The 19,216-nt window shown below is 58.6% G+C and overlaps 1 protein-coding gene across 1 annotated transcript in view; it reads left to right on the top strand.

Annotated features, from left to right (window-relative positions):
* The first annotated feature begins 1,478 nt into the window (after positions 1 to 1,478).
* Nacc2 (NACC family member 2) overlaps positions 1,479 to 19,216 on the top strand; it is a 62,392-nt gene continuing 44,654 nt past the window's right edge. The window contains exon 1 of the mRNA XM_078048674.1: positions 1,479 to 2,008. The gene's annotated coding sequence lies outside the window, so the exon portion shown is untranslated. The remainder of the gene's footprint in view (positions 2,009 to 19,216) is intronic.

Here is a 19,216-nt window from a genome sequence, read left to right as displayed (position 1 = left end):
CTGCAGTGCTGGGGAGGGAAACCAGGCCCAGTGTATGCCAGGCAAAGTCTACCACTGAGCTGCACCCCTGCCCTTTACAGAGGTAATGACCTGTAAGGAGCAAATGCAGAGAAGGAGAGAAGGTGCCGTGGGGCCACACGGGAAAGTGAAACCTCCACATCGGGTAGGTCTCATTCTGCAGAGCCCCAACCCAAGCTGAAATTTCACCCTAAACCAAATACTTCTCATCTGTAAAACAGGAATAAAGAGAGCCAGCCTCACTCAGGATCATTGTGGAGATTACATTAGGCAACACACACATGCTCAGAACACGTAGCGCAGGCCTGATACTCAGTGAGTTCTCCTGTCTGCATTTAAAATGTGCAAGCATAGACTGGCACATACACACATGCACCCAGAAATGGCACAGAGCTCAGACATCCTGGGGAAATAGCTTTCTGGACAGCTGATGACTTTTTAAAAACTTTTTCTTGTTTCCAAATGTCCTTCATTACAAAATAGCTTTTTGGGCTGGAGTGTAGTTCAGTGTGAAGCACTTGCTTAGCATGTGTGAGTTTGATCCCCAACAGTATAAAAAAGAAAAAAAAATGTCTTTAGTGTTTTGAAAATAAAACTTATGAAGACAAATGGGCAGATAGGTAAGTGAGCCAGCTCCCCACCAGGAGTGTGTGCAGTGCCACCATCTGGACCTTCCATGCATCCTGCCTGTCTACACAGTGACCCAGCCCGGGCCACTGGAGGACCTTGGGACCTATAACCAGCACCAAGCATCTCCCTCGTGTAGGCTGCCCCTTCCCTGGCCACATGGGCTGCCTGCAGGTTTGGAAGTGGTTGGCAGTGGCTGGGCTGGGGTTGGACCTGGGGCCCACTTCACACCCGAGTTCTGAGGTTCTGGGGGGACGCTGTGTTCTGGAGGTGCAACCTGAGGCTGGGGTCAGGGATACAGGCCAAGCTTCTGCTCCTTTGTCCTAGGAATGACCTTGACCAGCTGTGCCAGGAAGGTTCTAGCCCCAGGTCTCTGCCCATAACCTGCTCAGGGAGGTTGGTGGAGCAGCTTGTTCTTCACTTGGCCCCCCTTCCCAGTGACTTTTCTCACGATCTTTGTCATGGTGCCACCCCTTTTCTCCTCTAAGTACCCCTGTGTGGGTGCTGGATCAGGATGGCTCTGGCCTCTGAGGACCACTGCAGCCTGTCCTGACCTCAGGCCCCACGTTGGGAGGAGCAACTTCGAAGGCTTTCCGGGTCCTTTCAGGGGTGTGCGCCCAGTTTTGTTTCTGTGCACTTTTAAAACTGGATCTCTGTCCACAAGAGCATGGCCCTGGCCAATGAAGGAAATGGAACCGTGTCTGTTAACACGCCTGGATCACACTGGGCCTGAATGCAGCCTGGGCCGCGTCCACGCAGCCAGCAGTTCCGCGGCCACTGGCAAGGAGGCGCCAGCGGGCGCCCCGTGGCGGTCGCCCAAGGTTGCTCGCGCACCACGCCTTCCACCGCCGGCCCGGGGATCTTCTCGCCCGCAACCCGAGGCCAGAGCAAACGCAGCCGCCGCGGGGTGGGGGCGCTCCAGGACTGGTGGGCCGGGGAGGCGTGCCCCGGGTTCCCGTCCTAACCGGCCGCCGAGCCCAGCCCTCCGCGCACTGGCTGGACGCTATCGCGTCCGCACACCCCCCCCCGCCCTGCCCCCGGCGCAGGGTCGGACGCCTGGCACTCCGGAAGGCCGGCGCCGGACTCTCCCGCTCGGGATCCCCCCAAGCCTGCGGGGACCCCCGGCTCCCCCGGGCGCCCACCTGGCGGCGAGTGCGCGCGCGCGGCCGGCCGGCGCGCTGTCCCTTTAAACGGCCCGCGGGCGCCTCCCCCGCGCTGCCCCGCCCCCGCCGCGGTGCGGCCGCCGGTGCTGGGCGAGGTCGGAGAAAGTCCACGGGCGCCGGAGCGCGGGGACGCCGGAGCACTTCCTGCCGCGGGCGGCGCGCCGCAGCTGCCCAGGCCGGACCGGGCCGGGCGCCCGCAGGTACGGCCAACTTGGCGCGAGCCGCGCTGGAGCGCCGCGGGCGGGGTCGTCCCGCCGCCCCGCCCGCACTTCCCGCAAACTCCGGGGCGCGGGCGCCCAACTTGGCGCGCACGGCCGCCCTGCCGCAGTGCCCGCCCGCCGTCGCCGCGGGGTGCGGCCGAGTTCGGCGCGGCCCGCGGCGTCCGCGCAGGAGCCGGGTGCGGGCCCCAAACGGAGAAGCCGGACCCCGCGCCGGGCCGCGGCCGGAACTCCGGGCCGCGTGTTCCCGGGAGACCCCAGCCCCGGGCGCCCGGGCGTCTTCCCCTCCCGCAGGGTTCCTCTGGCCGCCGGAGACCCTCGGCCTGTCCCGGACTGAACTGCTCGAGCCCGGCCCTCGGCAGCGGGGAAGCCCGGGGCGTGATTGGCCCGGGGCCAGGGCGGAGGGGACACACCCCTCCCCAGCCCCACGAGGCACCCCGGCCGACTCCGCGCCCCACTCCCGGGCCAAGTGCACCCCTCTTCGTTGTTTCCCTGGGGTGCAGACTCCACCTGGGACTGCAGTGGGAGGGGACTCCCGCCGTCACCGTTTCTGTGTCTGCAGAGTTGAGGTCTGGGACTCACGCCCTTCTCCAGGAACTCAGGTGGCACCACTCCTAAGGGTGCCTGCTTGGTGTCCTGCTTCTCCTGAACCGAAGGCCTGGGGGTCGGCAGGCCAGAGGTCACCTCCCAGTCCTCTCCAGGATATGAGCGGTTGGTCTTGGGCTGTTGGTAGCTCGAACTCGGGTTCTGGTGTCACTTAGACCTGCAGGTCCTTGGGTCTGAGGTCCTGTTCCCAGGAGCTGGCCTCATAGGCCATGGCACTGTCCTGTCCTCCTCCTGCCCCTCTTGGGGCCTTGGGATTAGAGATGTTTTTCACGTGGTGGCTGGCCCTCTTTCTAGTGGCATTACAGCCCTAAGAGCGTTTTGGATAAGCCTGTCCTGGTGGCCCTGGGCTGGGGTAGGCCTGAGGCCACCTCTCTCCTGCCTTCCCTGGGCTTGCTGTCCAGGGAAGGCTTCCTGATCCCCTGTGTGCACATCCTTGTCCCAGGAGCCCCTGTGCAGCCCTGAGTCCCCTGCCTCCTAGCCTGTCTGCCAGTACCTCTCTGGTCCCCCTTTCTGCCCCCTCCTCCCTTCCTCACATGGCCCTCCCACCCTGTTCCCTCCTGTTCTCCTTTGGCCAGGTGATGACAGTAGGCCCTCCTGCTGGGTGCTGTATTCTCTGCATGTTCTGTAAGCCCCTGGACATCCCAGGGTGGGGGGTTGCAATGCACACTGTACAGATAAGGACACAAGGCCTGGGTGGCTCGGGCCAGGCGGCCAGCGCTCACCTTCTAGCAGTCATCTTCCTGAGGCTACAAAGCCACCCCTCTTGTCTGCCTGGGTTCCCTTCACTGCCCATTCCTTCCAGGAGGCCCTCTGGCATCTCGGCAGGTCATTCCACTGTTGGGTGGCACCTCGGCTGGAGCCCAACTGAAGGGAAATAGAAGTGGTGAGGCCCAAAGCCGCTGCCCCCCCTGGCCTTTCAACCAGCTGGTTGGAATTAGCACAGAAAGTAGAACAAGATATCACTTGTCACCTCTTGGTGGCCAGGGATCTTTTCTCAGTGGTCACACCCAGGGCAGGCTCGTGCTGGACATGGGCCCTGCAAAGACTGTGGCACGTGTGGGTGCCACACTGGTTCTGTGAACTCACAGCCACTCAGAGCATTGGGAAGAGCATTCAAAGAGAAAATGTTTGTGCCATCACAGTGGGACCACCGGGCTATACCTTGGCTGCAGGGACACCCAATTCTGTATGAGGGACCGCTGGAGGGACATGCAGGACACTCAGAGTGGCTATCCTGGGAAGGGGACTAGTGGCTGACTTTTGACAAAGTTTGCCAAATGTATTTTCCAACCAGCCCACGAGCCCATGTGATTCCTGTAACAGTGATTTCAAGCGCTGAGCTGGGCCTGGCCTCTGGGGTCCTGCGTGCCTGGTCAGGATCATAAGCAGAGAAGGTGTGCTCTCCTGGGCCTGCTGTGGTCCTGGCCAAGGGGTTCAGTGCTCATGGGAGACAACTTAAGAACTGCAGTGTTGTCCTTGACAGGGTGTAACTTGGGGATTCGCTGGCCTCTTCTTTAGGTCTGTGCCTCCACCTCATTCTTCCCAGAATGCACAGGGCACGGAGTCCCCACCAGCCCCAGCCTGCCCCCTGCCTCTCAGCCCCTCTCTCCTGGGCTCTGCTCTCCAAGTCTAGTGCCTTCCTGGCCATTCTCCATGTAGTGGCTGTGAGGTCTGTGGGGCAGAATGAATGGCCAAAGCTGCCCCAAGTAGGGTGCTGAATGTCTGCTGGGTCCTTGGACCCTGAGCCAGGTGCAGACTGCAGCCTTCATCTTCTGCCGTCCCCAGTGTAAAGAACACTCTTGGAACTTGACCGTGGAGCTCCCTCAGTGTGCCACCCTCTCTGCCCACCCTCACCTTGGTGCCAGTGTCTGTGGCCCAGCTGGCCTCGCCTGGCTGGGCTGTCTGGTTGATATGGACCACCTTCTGTTGGACACTACTCTCGTGCCCCTTCTCCCCAAGGTGTGGCCTGGGCTGAGGGAACCTGGGGTGGACTTCCAGGCCTGCTCTGTTGGTGATGCCATTGGGGTGGGCAGTCTCTCCAGGGCAGGGGACGTTGCTACCAGCCCCTGTCTGCATGGTGAGCTCTGGGCTATCCCTGGTGAGTGCCTGCAGCCAGCCCCGGGTTTGAGTTTGTGAGTCTGGTGGGGCCGGGGATGGCCGAGGAAGAGGTAGCCTCCGTGGGGCTGGCGCTCGGGCGTCTCCCTGCCTGAGACCTCCCCTGGCCAGGTGCTGTGTTCCCCCCGGGGTCCCTGTCATCACACTTCATTCCTCTTTTGCCTAGTTTTTCTGGGCACCCCTGTTCCTCCCTGGGGTGTGAGCAGTGTGGCCATCAGGAACCTCCAGGTGGAAGGAGAGCTGGGCCCACATGTCTCTACCCCACCCCAACTCAGAGACGTGCCCCCTGCTGTCTCTCAGACCTTTTGGCCTGTCCAGTGGGCTCTGAGCTGTCCCTGGTGAGTGCCTGCAGCCAGCCCTGGTTTTGAGTGACCATGTCCTCCTGGCTGGGGCATGAGATGAACTGGCCCGGGCCATGGTCCCCTGCCCTACGTGGGCAGGGATCCTGTGGACCTCTGGTTTTCTTTCTTTCTTTTTTTTTTTTTTAGCAAATTCTCACTCTCACCAGGCCTGGCTCTAGATGAGGTCATTTGCAAAATATGCCTCCCAGCTGGCCGGGGCTCCCAGTGTCACCTGCAAGTCGCTCATTTGCTGGGGCCAGAGCAGCAGCCCAGCTGCCTTTCTGCCTTTGTAGTTAGAGTGGAGGTCTGGATGCAGCACCCTGGGCAGGGCTCCACAGGCCAGTGAGCGGCACAGGTGTCTGCCATCTGTGAGCATGGCGTTTGGGCCCTGGTGTGAGCAGGGGAGGGAACGGGACCCTAACCTCAGGCTCTGCCCACCCAGGGGTCTGTGTGCTGAGCCTGGGCCCCACGGGGTGGGGAGGGGGTGTCAGGTCACCCAGGCTGTGTGACCTTGGTGAATGATCTATCCTCCCTGGGCCCCACCCTGATACTAAGGAACGTCCACTGTGGGTTGTAGGCCCTTGCCTCCTTGCCCCTGTAGGCCCCCCTGCCTTGCGGCTGCTGGCAGAGCATAGTCCTGCCCACTGAGCTGCTCCTGGCCCTTTAAGGGGAGGCTGGGCCAGTCCCCTGGGAGGATCCCGGGCACTTTCTCCAGGCCTGGTTTTCAGATCCCAGGGGAACAGGCTGGCTCGGGTCTCTCTAAAGGAATCTTTACCCTCCCCCCCTGCGCTGGGCCCTGGCATCCAGGAGGGCACATGGCCATGGATGGGCTGCCAGCTCCAGGCCCGCCCAGTGCCTGCCTCTGTGCCTGGGAAGCAGGCAGGGCCTGGGCGGGGAACAGAGGGGCCTGAAAGTGCCCTTATATAGTCACTGGGGTGAGCAGCGAGCGCTCCTGCAGGGCGTTCTCCAGGCCTGGCAGCCTGGTCCTGGGGTGGGGGTGGCTTCCTGGGTAGACTTCGGGGAGGGGTGGCCGTCTGAAGGCAGCTGGGTCTGGGGCAAAGCATTTGCTTCATCAGTCAGGCCTCAAGGAGTGTTTGTTGACTGAAAATAAAAATCTGGGCCCTCTGTAGTCAGGGCCAGGCACACCGTGAAAACCCCTATTTTTGACAGTTGGAGGCAGGAATATGGCCATTGACCAGAGCCATTAGAAGGTTAAGGGCCTACTAGGGAGGCTCGTCAGCAGCCCAGCCCTGGTCCCACACAGCGCTAGTGTCCCTCTCACTATGGTGACTCTTGGGTGTCCCCTTCTCCCTCGCACCTTGGGGGAGGGAGGACTTCCGTCCTGTTGTCTGTTCCTGGAAGTGCCTCTCCCTCCATTCCTGGCCACTGCCTGGAGTTGCAGACCAGGCAGGCTCTGGGACTTCTGGTGGTCTTTGGAGGAGGTCGGCCCCTCTTGCCTCTGGTCTGCTGGGATCCCCTCTGGCCACAGTCTCACTGCCGGCTGGGCTCTGCCCGGGTTCGTCCTTGGCCTTCCCTTCCTGCTGCTGTGTGCCAAGAAGGGAAGACTCGCCCTGCCTGTTCCGACTCCTGCTCTCAGGAATCACAATGTTAACACAGTCTTGCTCCTCTAATCTCGTTTCCACCGCTCTGCTGAGCGCCTTTGTTAAATTTTGTATATTGATACTTTTTGTTGTTGTCAGCAGTTTTTTTCTTCCCTTTTTTTTTTTTGGGATATAAAGCCATTAGGGTGAGAGAAGATTAAAAAGATACATTACAATTAAAATGTTAATGAAATCCGCATCATACAACTTTTGAAGCCCTGCAGGCATTAATCTCGCCTGTGTCCTGTCCATTTAACTTTGGCTATTCTTATTCCACACTGACCCCTGCTGAGAGATTGGTGCTATAATTGGATTTTTTTTTTTTTTAATAAAAAGGAAAAAAAGCTTTCAGGAAAATAGAGGTTGAGTGGTGGGACGGCCCCTCCAGGGAGAAGAGGCCTGCTGGGAGGGGCAGGCCCCGGGGCCCTTGGCTGTGGGACGTGTATTTGGGGTGTGCTCATGCAGGATAGGGAGCCCAGGGGGCCCAGGAGGCCCGGGGTGGAGGCACGTGCCGCAGGGGGCGCTGTGGTGCTGGTTGAGGGGAGCTGAGCCTGAAGGGTTGGGAGTTCCCAGGACCCTCTTGTCTCACAGGAACCCTGGCCGCCAGCCCTGGTGGGCACTGGGGTTTCCAGCATGAGGAGGGGGGGGCGACGACAGGGTGTCCCCGATCTCCTTCCCTGGCCCTTGCACTTCAGGATTCTGAGGCCACTGGCCCTGCAGAGCCAGGGGCCCCTCAGACTTGGGTGGGGGCCGGGAGGGGGGCTGTGGCTGCCTCCCGGGTCTGTGCTGCTACAGACAGGGAGGGGTGGCACCGGAGCTGGTCAGGTGGCTGGCAGTGGGCTGCAACAGACAGATTTCACGTCTGCGTGTTTTTGCAACACCTTTCTATAAAGGGAAACATAATTTAAAATATGATTACTTAGTGTTGTAACAGCGCCTCAGCTCCTAGATGCCGAGATCATTATCAGAGTCTGATATTAACTTGCAAAGAATATTATGCAAATTGCCCGCCGGCTTGGGAATCCTCTCGGGATGCGGGCCCAGGCTGGCTCCCAGGGGCTCGAGACCTCCAGGGTCCTCCTTCCTCCCCACCGGCCCTCTGCACCCAGGCCAGGGCCCTTGTTGGTGGCACGGATCCCAGAACCTGGGGGAGCAGGCAAGATGGGCCCGCAGAGGCCAGGGGAGCAGGGGAGCCTGTGTCTTCCAGGCCTCCTCGCAGGAACCTTGTGTGCTGAAGACCATCCAAGGCCGTCACCCACTGTCCTAGGGACCCGGCAGGACCACAGTCATGCCCTGTGATTATGGTGGCCGTGACTGTAACTGGACCTGGGCCCTTGAGCCCCAAGTGCTTGGCAGTCCCTGGAGAAGGGACCTGGCCTGGCCTGGGTGCAGTGTGCATCCCACAGGCCGATTGACCATCTGGGCTTGGCTGCTTCCAGGGGCCTCAAGGGCCCCCACTAGGAAAGAGCAGGCTGTGGCTTGGGTCTGGTGTGGGAGCTTGGACTGCTCTCTTGGTGGGCTTGTCCCCCACATCAGCCCTTCCAGCTGGTCCTGGTGGGTCGTGCAGTCTGCCCACTAGCAGATTGCTTCCCAGAGCTCTGTCCTATGCCGAGTCCCACAGAACAAGTTCAGGGCCCAAAGGCCCTGACTCTGTGTAGCAGGAGGACCTGTCTGTGGATTCTCAGGAATAGTGTCCATCTGGTGACCATAAAAGCCAAATAGTCCCCAGGTATACTCACCTGGCTGGGCCAGGGCCTGGACAACAGGGACCTGCCTGGGATGCTGCAGCCCCTGTCAGGAAGGAAGGGAAAGGCCCTCTCTCCCTGGTATACCTCAGATGGGGAGCACAGGGCTCTTGGGGCAGCTGGGGCTGACCAGAGCCTTGGCATGGATCCTGCTCTCCTGTCCAGGGCTTCCCTACGCTGGGCAGCTGTGCCTTCAGAGTCAGGGTCCTCTTCAAGGCCTCCTGCTGTGGCCCCTGAGCCTCAGTCCTTCCAGCTGTGCAGTGGGCAAGCAGACCATGAGCTCGGACCACTTTCTGGTCAGCAGAGTCACTGGCTGGGGCTGACTCACAGTTGGCTGTGGGGACAGCACCTTGTGTCCTCTCATGAGGGTGTCCCAACCTGCTTTTCCCTGCTGCAACTTGACTGGATGTCACAGTCCTGCAAGCCCGTTCCTCTCCTGCTGTGGCTTGTGTTCCCACACTGTGGGGTCTGCCCACTCTGCAGGTCCATGGGGTTTGCGTGTGTGCACATGACCTGTGATAGGGCCCTGGCATTGTGAACGCCTGGGGTGAAGAGCTGAGAGCCTTAGGGGGGCAGAACGCTGATCTCCCAGGGACTCCCCTAGTCCTGGAGGCCAGAAGGCCAGCTAGGTGTCTGCAGGGCGGAGCCCTCTGGAGGGACCTCTCCAGCTTCCCAGGCCCCTGCAATCCTGGGCTCCCAGGCTGAGGCAGCCCCGCTGCAGCCTCTGCTGCGCTGTCCCAGGCCTCTCCCTGAGCTGTTTCCACATCCCTCTTCCGTTTTGCCCTCAGTGCTGGGACTGGACCCAGCACCTGCTCAGACCCATCACTGAGCTACACACTGGCCAGATCCCTCTCATGAGGACCCCCGTTGTCGGATTTGGGGCCACACTTGATGCAGGAGGATCTTGTCTCAAGATACTCAAGTGTATCTGAGTAAGGTCCTATTTGGAGGGTCTGGGTGGATATGAAGTTCTAGGGACACTTTTCAACCCAACACGGAGCGGGACAGAAAACTTTAGTGCCTGGACGGCTGCTGGCGCCCGTCACGGTGTTGCAGCCAGACCTGGGTGATGGGGCTGCTCTGCCAAGCCCTGCCAGGCCACTGTGGGCAGTGCAGGGTGGGTAGTCGGGCGGGAACTTTTTAGGAACCCGACTGGGGAGAGCCAGGGGTTGTGGGCTGGAGACGGGGCCCAGTCTTGTAAGTTTTGAGATGGGAGAGGCAGGGGTGGTGTTGATCGTCATGACTCAGTGTATGTGAGTCTGTGTCATTTGAAGTGGCCTGGAAGCCAGTAGTGTGTGGGTCACAGTAGAGCCCTGGGCACCGTGACAGCTCAGGGCCAGGCAGTGGACTGTGGCCACAACTTCAGGCAGGTGGCTGTAGGGAGGGCCAGAGGATGTGATATCCTTGGGCCCAACCAGTCTGGGCTGTGGGGAAGCCCAGTCTGGTCCTGGCACCCCAGAGCCAGGCTGGGTGTCGTCCGGGCCAGCAGGCAGCCTCACCTGCCTGAGCATGTGGTGTTGACGAGGGGTAGGCCCTTCCTCCCACACACCTGAGGAGCAATGGCAGGCCTGGTCCCCAGCTCTTCCACACCCATGCGGCTGACCAGCTGGTGAAAGACTGAAGCTGGGGGCCCCTGAGGTCCTGGGAGGATGCCCTGGGGTTTAGTTCTGGGCACTCATCAATCCTTCAAGACCGGGAAAGTGGGAAGCCCCCCATAGGTCCTCCTGGGAAGCCTTGGGGTGGCCAGAGGTGCCCCTCTATCCCAGCCCTGCTGCCTGGCACAGGGCCCCTCCTGGGAGTGTGGGAGGCTGGCAGCTGCCCTTGCTGCTCAGGAGACCCAGGGTCCGGCTGCTTCCAAGAGTCACTTCTGAGGGTCTTAGAATGTTAGACTGGGATGCCCTGGAACAGGCACCCCTTTTCCTGGGGTTGCACAGGGGACTTGGTCTCCTTCATCTGGACCCCTTGCAAGATGCTGTCCACTGGAGTCAGGCCCCACCCTCTATCTGCTAAGAGCTCAGCTTAACTTGGTCGGTTATCCTGGGTTTACATTTATTTATTTATTTATTCATTCATTCAGTTTTTTTTTTTTTTTTTTTTTTTTTTTTTTTTGTGGTGCTGGGGATTGAACCCAGGTCCTTGTGCATGCAAGGCAAGCACTCTACCAACTGAGCTATGTCCCCAACACTTGGTTACCCTGATTTTAAATAAGGTCACAGCTGGGATCAGTAGCTTGTGCCTGGAGTCCCAGCTACTAGGGAGGCTGAGGTAGGAGGATCACTTGAATCCAGGAGCTCAGGGCCAGCCTGGGCAGCACAGGGAGATCCTCTTTCAACGCAATAAAACCAAACAAAGGTAACCAGGCCCTGAGGCTGGGCGAACAGCTCCCAATGGCCTCTGACCCCTCCAGCCCCACCTGCTGGCCACTGGTTTCTTTGGGGGGTGAATGGGACCCAAGGACGGAGGACAGGGGTCCTGAGAGTCCATGGCAGGGTCTGAAAGGCTCTTTGCCCATGATGTCCACCTACCAGGAGAGGATCAGCCACTGACATCACACCAGCCTGCATGTGTGACGGGGACACTGTCGCTCAGCCGTGAGGAGGGTGTCTCCCTGGTGCTGGCGTTGGACAGGACTGAGCCCTGTATGATCCTCATCACGAAGGGGGCTGTGCGTGGAGGGAAATGAGGGAACTCCGCTCAGCTGCTCGGGAAGTGGTGTGTGTTTCTCCTTTGGGGAGAGGGAGGGGTGCAAGCCAGAGTTGTGCTGACTGCTGGGCCACTAACAGGTGCCCGATTGGGAGTCGGGGCAGGTCTAGGCCTTTCCACCACGGCTGCAGGAGGGGCACTGTGGGCAGACCAACCTGGTTGGTCAGTAGCAGTGCGGCCTGGGGTGCTGGGGTCTCCCGTAGCTCGGCAGCACCCACCAAAGTGCCTGAGCTCCTGATGTTTGGGGGGACCTTGAGGCTGGGCCCAGGCTGGGTGAAGGAAGACACTCCTGGGTGACGGTGACGCTCAGCATTAGTCCCACCCTGTGCATGCTGCCCCCACTCCTCATGGCGGGAGGAAGCTTCAGAGGCCGAGCTTCTGGCTCAAGGCCACAGAGCAGAGGGGCAAAGCAGACACTTGAACTTGGGATGTGGCCACAGGGCCTGGCCACCCCTGATGCCCCAGAGGAGCAAGGCCTAGGGAGGCAGGCAGAGGGGACCTCCTCAAGCCCCGTCCCCGACATGGCCAGAGTCCTGAGCACTCACGGTCTTAGTGGTGAGCTGGCTCAGAGTCTCTGCAGGCCACAACAGGCCACCGGTCTTTGGAGGAATGTCTGCTACCTGCTTCTGGCATCTCGTGGAAGGGAAGCAAGGCCCCAGAGGTCGGGTGGCTCCACAGTTGGGCAGCAGAGCAGCTCTAGAGATGGCTCCACCCCTGGTGTTTTGGAGCTCTGAAGGTGCCTTGGAGTCCAGGCCCTGCCGTGGTTTGATGACCCAGGTCCCGTAAAGGCAGCAGGAGTCCAACAGGCTGTGGCCTGGTTGCTGGCCACCCTCCGAGCCCTCCTCATGCCCTGGTATTGCCTGGTCACCTGGGCCAGGGCCATAGGCCTTCTGTAGCTGTCTCGGGACAGAAAAGCAGGGGCCATGTGTGCTCAGCCTGGGGGGCAGGTCCAGGGTTAGTGGACAGGCTAACTGGGGCCTGCAGCTCCTGCAGTCCTGGGGCTTGCCCCAGGCTTAGGCTCCTCCTCACCTGAAGTCTGCTTTTCACAGTAACCATGACAGAGTGGAGAGGCTGAGCCCTTTCAGAGATGCAGCAGCTCTGATGACAGCCACTGGTTTCCAGGAAGCATCACGAGGGAGGTCCAGTACAGCTCGAGGTGAAGTGGACTCTCGCGCCAGCTTCCCAGGCAGCCCAGGCAGGGGGAGCCAGCCGAGCGTCCAGCTCTCTCACTGTTGCGGAGCAGAAGAGCTGCGCGAGTCAGGCACCTGTCCCTGGCCTGGCTGGCTTCCCCTGGGGAGTGGGGTGGGCTGGTCATTCCATTGACTCCTCCAGCTACGCACAGGACGCCTACCCTGCCTGCAGAGCCAGGTGCTGGTCAGGCCTGGCCGTCAAGGTCCCCATTTGCCCAGGCCTCCTTCCTTTGGGGACTCTTCCCTGGGCCCCTCTTTGGTTCTGGGATATATGAACTGTTTCTTTGCCTCCTTGACCCCAGGCCTGAGGTGTTTTAAAGTGTCCCCATGCCCTTGCGGCAGAGGGCACAGTCAGGGTCTGTCCCAGGCCCATGTCCTCCTGGCCTTTTGGTTTCTTTCCTGCACTCCTTGTGCCTCCACTGGGATCCGAGGTTGACTCTCAGGTCCCCTTCCCTGGGACACCTATCTGATCTCCCCCAATTCCCCCAAGTCAGGTAAGCGCACCACACAGATTGTCTGCTGAGGGTCACGTCCATGCCGTGGGCAGGGTGGTGGAGCTGGTGTGCTGGCAGACAGCTGGCCTTGCTGACCTACTGCAGTGGCTGCCTCTTCCACGCCCTGGAACCTGGACTGGGTTCTGGATGTCCTGCAGTGAGGTGGCCCAGGCTCAGAGAGGAGCGGACATGGATGTGGTGTTGGGGAGGCTTCCGGAGAGGACCCAACTCGGCTCAGGCACCACCCCCTGTTGCGGCTTGGCTGCACCCCAGGGTCCGCATGGTCGAGTTGTTGGCTTTCGCAGGGCTTGGCGGGGTGTCCTGCAGGTGATGTGATGCACAAACAGCCCGGCACCTGTGAAGTGCTGTCCCTGCAGCCCCAGGCAGCAGTCCTTCCTAGCACCCCAGCTTTGGGAGGCCCCCACAGCTGGGGTGCCCATCTGCAGTTCTCCAGTAGAGCCCCCACTTCTGTGGCTTACTGAAAGAAATGGCACCAAGTGGGTGCCAGGGAAATGGAAACACGCGGAGCCAGCGGCCCCACCATAGCCTGGCTCTGTTGGGAGCCTAGATTTTAGACTTCCTCTTTTCCTTCCCTTCTCTTCTCTTTCTTTCTTCCTTCCTTCCTTCCTTCCTTCCTTCCTTCCTTCCTTCCTTTCTTTCTTTCTTTCTTTCTTTCTTTCTTTCTTTCTTTCTTTCTTTCTTTCTTTTCTCTCTTCTCTCTTTCTTTTCTTTTCTTTCGTTGTTACTGGAGATTGAACTTGGGTCCTTTACCACTGAGCCACGTCCCCAGCCTTGCTAAATTGCTGATGCTGGCCTCCAACTTTGGATCCTCCTGCTCAGCCTGCCGCGTGCTGGTATTGCAGGTGTGGCCCCCGTGCCCAGCTTGGATTGTAGACCTTCTTTGCTTCCTGCCATCCCTCAGTGGCCTTGAGCTGCAAGATTTCTGTAACTTCCCTCTTCCTAGCTACAGAAAGGGGGGGGGCTCGAGACCCCCCATTTGTGTGATACCGCCCCATTCCGGGGCTCTGATGGCTGCTCGGACCTCCAGAGAAGCAGGACCTGGGATCTCACTTGCCTGGGCAGGACGTGCACCTGAGTGGCTTTCTGTACCCTAAACTAATATAGCGTCTGCTTTTTTTTAAAGCCATGATTGAAGTCAAATTAACATATTTACCTTTAGTGCTCCCTCGGGAACTGTTAGGGAATCGGAGAGGTGCGGCGTCTGTGGCACCGGCGACAGTGACGGGGACGTCAGCTCCCATGGGGACAGGTGCTCCTGCCTGAGCCACCCAGGGCTCCATGCTGCTTGTGGTACTGCTGGGAGAGGAGAGGCCACACCCTGAGAGCTGTGAGCTCCGGGTCCAGGAGGGGTGCATGCAGTGGGCCGTGGCAGTGCCTCCCTGTGTGGCTGACCCCGCAGGCCCCACCTGTCCTCCAGGTTTCCTTGTGCCTTGCTGTCCTGTACTCTGGCAGTGGTGTGTCTGCTGGCCCAGGAGAGCTTTCCCCAGAGTCCCGCTGGTGCAGTTCCAGGGCCGTGGGTGAGACGTGCCCATTTCCTCCCCTGTAAGGTGGGCCGTGGCATCACCCTGAGTTTTTCAAAGGCTCACACAGAGGCATGTGGCCAGGAGCTTCAGCCTCAGCATCGTTGAAATAGGTGGTTGAAGAAAGAATGTTGGGCGAAGGTGGGTGTTCAGTTAGTTACTAAATTGCTCAGTGTCCCTTAGAGTGGGAAGATCAAGTCCACTGGGCTCTCTTTGCGAGTAAACAGAAATCATTTGCATCTTTTGGGCATAAATCTAAGAGTGTGGAGCAAAATCTGAGGAGGCCAGTCCCTGGGGAGTGGAGCCATCCAGCAGCCACAGTGGACAGCACCCACGCCCTGGGCCTCATTTTCACATTTTTGATAACTCTCTTTAGCAGTGACTCTTCATGGTCACAAATGATCTCCAGGTACAGCTTTGGGACATGTATCTGTCTAGTCTGTGACACAAGGTGGCTGGGGCAGCTCCAACAGTGGCCCCTTGTTCCAGCTCTTGCTCTTACTGGATCTTCCATCCCGAGTGTGGGAGCCCAGGCAGGAGACGCGTCTGCGGGGTTCACCAGCGGGCTGCAGGTGTGTTTGAGCTGTCCCCCCACAACCTGTGCGCCTCCCCGGTGGCTCTTTCTGCCTGCTGGAAGGCGGGTGCTGGGATCCAGTGCAATGCGGACACCCTGGACTGGGGCCAGGGGAGAGGGCTCCACCACATCATCATGGTGCCCTGGTGTGGTCCTGACTGTGCCAGCAGTTTGTCCAGCTGCTTGTGATATGAAGAGGGGAGGTGTTCTGTGCACCTCCACCAAGAACCATGTTGCTGCCAGAGCCAAAAGCTTCCAAGAAGGTTCATTTCTGAATTCTGGGGCTCAGGAGGACAGGACGCTGGGCAAAGAACTTTTCATTTAGTCTTAGAAGTGAAGTTGCTTCGTGGAGGCCAGGGATGGTCTAGAGGGAAAGGTCTGGCTTTTCTTCCCTATTATTCCAAAAACAGGCATCCATAGGACAGCTAGCCTGGTCAGTGCTTGGCTGTGGTCAGCAGCCCCTGGAATGGCTGTGGCCTGGACCAGGAGGTGTCCTGGGGACCTTGTGCCCTTCCCTGGTGCTGTGTGACGGTTGTCTAGTTTCCCCGGGTGGAGGTTGCAGGTCAGCACACCTGATGTGGTCTGCCCACTGAGTCCCAGGGCCCTCCCTCACTTTCTGCCTGTGGACAGAAGGAGGGACTCGCCTCATCTCCCAGGGATAGGGTGGAGGCAGTCAGGTCTGCAGCCAGGGCCTGCCTTAGCTGCCCCCCCCCCAGAGTGAGCTGGGGACACAGTGTCTGTCCCACAAGTGGCCCTGGGGGTACCCGCGCCTAGGAGGCTCTGCAGCCCTCGGGGCTTCTGCTCTGCGTGGGTCTCATGAGGCTGACCAGGACCTAGCTGGTGCTCCTGTTCCTGAGTGTTTAGGAGCGGGCACGACCTCTGGGAGCACAGAGGATGGTGAGAGGCACCGTCCGGCACAGTCCAGCCCTGTCCACTGAGTGTCTAGCGTCTGTGTGGGGAAGGCGCATGGATACCGGAGAGACCTGAGGTGGGGAGGTAGTCCCATCCGCCAAGACCAGCAGGTGGCTTTAGGTTGCCTGCGTCCTCAGGCAGGGACGGTAAGTATTGAGGGGTCTTGCGGAACAGAATGCCCGAGGACTCCGAACCTGAGCTTAACCTTGACTTCTGAACCCGGAGTGCCCTACCACTAAGGTACACCCGCTGCCCCCACCCAGTTGCCCAGGCATCCCGCTGTGACTTTGAGCTTGTCATGTGGTTGGTGCAGAGGCCGCTCTGGGGTGTCAGGCCCAGCTTTCAGGGCGGGAGGGAAAGAGCACCTGCTGCCCCGTCGCTGCCGGTGCGAACCCCGAGGCCAGCAGTCGTTCGGAGCGGAGACCCCGTGTCCGTCGTGGGGAGCGCCATGGCATTCGCCCAACCCTCCACGTCCTCCTCAGACCCGTCCCTTGTCCCTCGTGCGGTGAACCCGGCCGCGCGCTCGGCAGGCCTGCGGCTTCCCATTCACCGCCAAGCCTCTCATCTGGTCGCAGGCTCTTTCACGTTTGCAACAACGACCCTTGGCTTCACTTGAGGACAAAGCGTCTCTTCCCCTTGATGAGCAGAGCGACTCTCCGAGCTGCTCTGGAGCTGCTCTGGCGCATGGCCGCCCCCGCTGCCCCCTGCAGCTCCCGCCAGCGCCTGTTTCATCCCTTTTAACTTCTTAACTTCCCAGCTGACCTCTCTGGAAAGAGGGGTGAGGTGGCATGAGGAAGGTGGTGGGGCTGCTTGTCTTGCAGCGGGGCCTGGGCACGCAGGCACGCGGGGAGCACATTGCACACGGTACCCTCCTGCAAAAACAGAGAACTCACGTGTGCACATAGCACACATGCATGCCACACATGCACCCCAGCTGTGTGTACACACATGCCACGCACATGCACGCACCACACAGTTAGGGTTAGGGTTAGGGTTAGGCACACCACGTGTCTGCCAAGGTGCACACAGGACACTGTATGCACACACAAGTCACACATGTCACATACACACGCCCACATGTGCACACATGCAAGGGAATTGAGGACGCACATGTACAACACATGTGTGCCTGCACTCACAGGCCACACAGGCGTCCTTTAAATCTTGTAAGAGTGACCAGAAACATGTTGGTCTCATCTGTGATTTAAAATAAATAAATAAGTAAAAGCTGGTTTTAAAATTTGACTTGCTGACCAGTGTGCTCCCACACTTACAAATCACCCAGGTATGTAGACATTGATCATTATTGATCTAGAACCAATACCGCTGGGGTGTTAGGCCAGCCTTCAGGGCAGGAGGGAAAGAGCAGCTTATTAAACTAAATAAGGATCTTGAAAATTTTGTTTTAAGTTGACCCACCACAGAGTAGACAGGTACTTCTGTAAAACAACAACAAAAGGAGAGATCGCACACAGTGGTGTGTCCATGCAGTGGAGTCTTCCCTGACCACGGGGGTGGGCACTGGAAGTGGTGATTGCTCTTTGTGACCTAGTGTGCCGGGGGGACCCAGGGCTTGTGCCTGCCCTGAGCTACTCCCCAGCCCTTGGTGTGAGTTTCGTGGTGTGTGGGTTTTATCTCACTGAAGCTGTTTTAAAGAAAGGAAAGAGGAAGGCACGGGAGGGGAAGAGAGAGAAGAGGGCATCCTCTCCTACAGCGGTGTTTTCTCCAGTTAATTTCTAGGTATGCAGTGGCGTCTCACTGTGGCTCGAATCTGCATTCCTGCCTACCAGCGTGCCAGCACCATCATTTGCCGCCTGCAGGTCCTTTCTTTTTATTTCCTCTCTCCTTTTTCTCTTTTTGGTTCTGGGGATTGAACCCAGGGGTACTCTACTGGTGAGCCACACCCCCAGCCCTTTTTATCTTATTTTGAGACAGAGTCTTGCTGAGTTGCTGAGGCTGGCCTCAAACTTGCACTCCTCCTGTCTCAGCCTCTCGAGCTGCTGAGATGACAGGCGTGCCACCATGCCCAGATTTGTAGGTCCTTTCTTGTGAAATGTCCCTCATGTTGTCTGCCATCTGCTGACTGGACTGTATGTCCGTGGTCAGGCTTGAGGTTCCCATGTCACCTGGACACTAGCCCTTTTCAGGTCATGTGGCTTAGCTCTGTTTTCTCTCTCGGGCTGTATCTTACTTTTTCATCCTCTTAACTGGGTCTTTTGCTGAGCAAAAGCTTTGTGTTTTGGTTTGTTTACATTTCACATTTCGCATTGTGAGTCCGTTTTCATGAGTGCTGCAGTGCGCAGTCGGGGCCAGGATGTGTTGCTGTCTGCCTCTGGCTGCTGCCGAGCCAGCCCTCTGCTCCTGACCCGCTGTTGCCCCCTGCAGAGGACTCAGCTGGGGCTGGGGCATGGCTCAGGGCAGTGCTTGCCTGGCGTGCCCGGGTGCTGGGTTCTGTCCCTACGTGGCATGTTTGTGAGGGTTTGTTCTGGGGTTTTCTGTCCTGATCCCCAGATGTGCCTGACCTTCTGTCCAGAGCACACTGTATGATTACTGCGGCCATAATCCATCTTGAAATCAGAAGCATGGTCCCTCCCATCTCAGTCTTTTCCCAGTTGTCTTGGTCATTGTGATCACTTTGCCTTTTCAAAGAACTTTATTTACTTACTTCTTTAATTTTTTGATGCCTGGACAGGGACATGAATCATATGGTTTATTTAATGTATTTATTTATTTTGCAGTGCCGGGCCTCATGTATGCTAGGTACTCTACCACTGAGCTGCACCCCCAGATAAATTTTAGAGTTATCTTGTCTATATGTACAAAAAGCCTTGCTGGATTTTTTTTTCCCTGAGACAGGTTTTCACTGTGTTGCCCAGGCTGGCCCCCAACTTCAGGGCTCGAGCAGCCCTCCTGCCTCAGCCTCCCGAGTCGTGGAACTGCAGGTACCAGCCACCACAGCTGGCTGTCTTGCTGGAATCCGACAGGAGTTGTGTTAAACCTGTATATCAATTTGGAAAGAACTGGCATCTTCTGTCAGGTCTTCTGTCCATGAATATAATGCCTTTCCAATGATTTACATATCAATTTCTTTCTTCAGCACTGTGCAGTTTCCTACATACAAGCCCGAGCCCTGTTCGCTTTGCTTTACGTGAGGTATTTGCTCTCTGTTTTTCGGAGTGATTGTAGAACTCTGTATTGTTAATCTTGGTTCTTGCTAACCCGAGGAACACCGCAGTTCGACCTGTATCCTGTGACCTTGAGAGACGAACCTGCAGTCAGTTGTAGGAGTGTTCACAGGTTCCTTGGGGTTTCCTGTGCAGGCCTCTGTGTTGCCTGCAGTTGGGGACAGCTCTCTGCTCCCTCGCATT

The sequence above is a fragment of the Ictidomys tridecemlineatus genome, chromosome 4, assembly GCF_052094955.1.
Source record: "Ictidomys tridecemlineatus isolate mIctTri1 chromosome 4, mIctTri1.hap1, whole genome shotgun sequence".
Classification (NCBI taxonomy): Eukaryota; Metazoa; Chordata; class Mammalia; order Rodentia; family Sciuridae; genus Ictidomys; species Ictidomys tridecemlineatus.
Note: the sequence above shows the minus strand (reverse complement) of the source record. Positions and strands in the feature narration are given on the sequence as shown.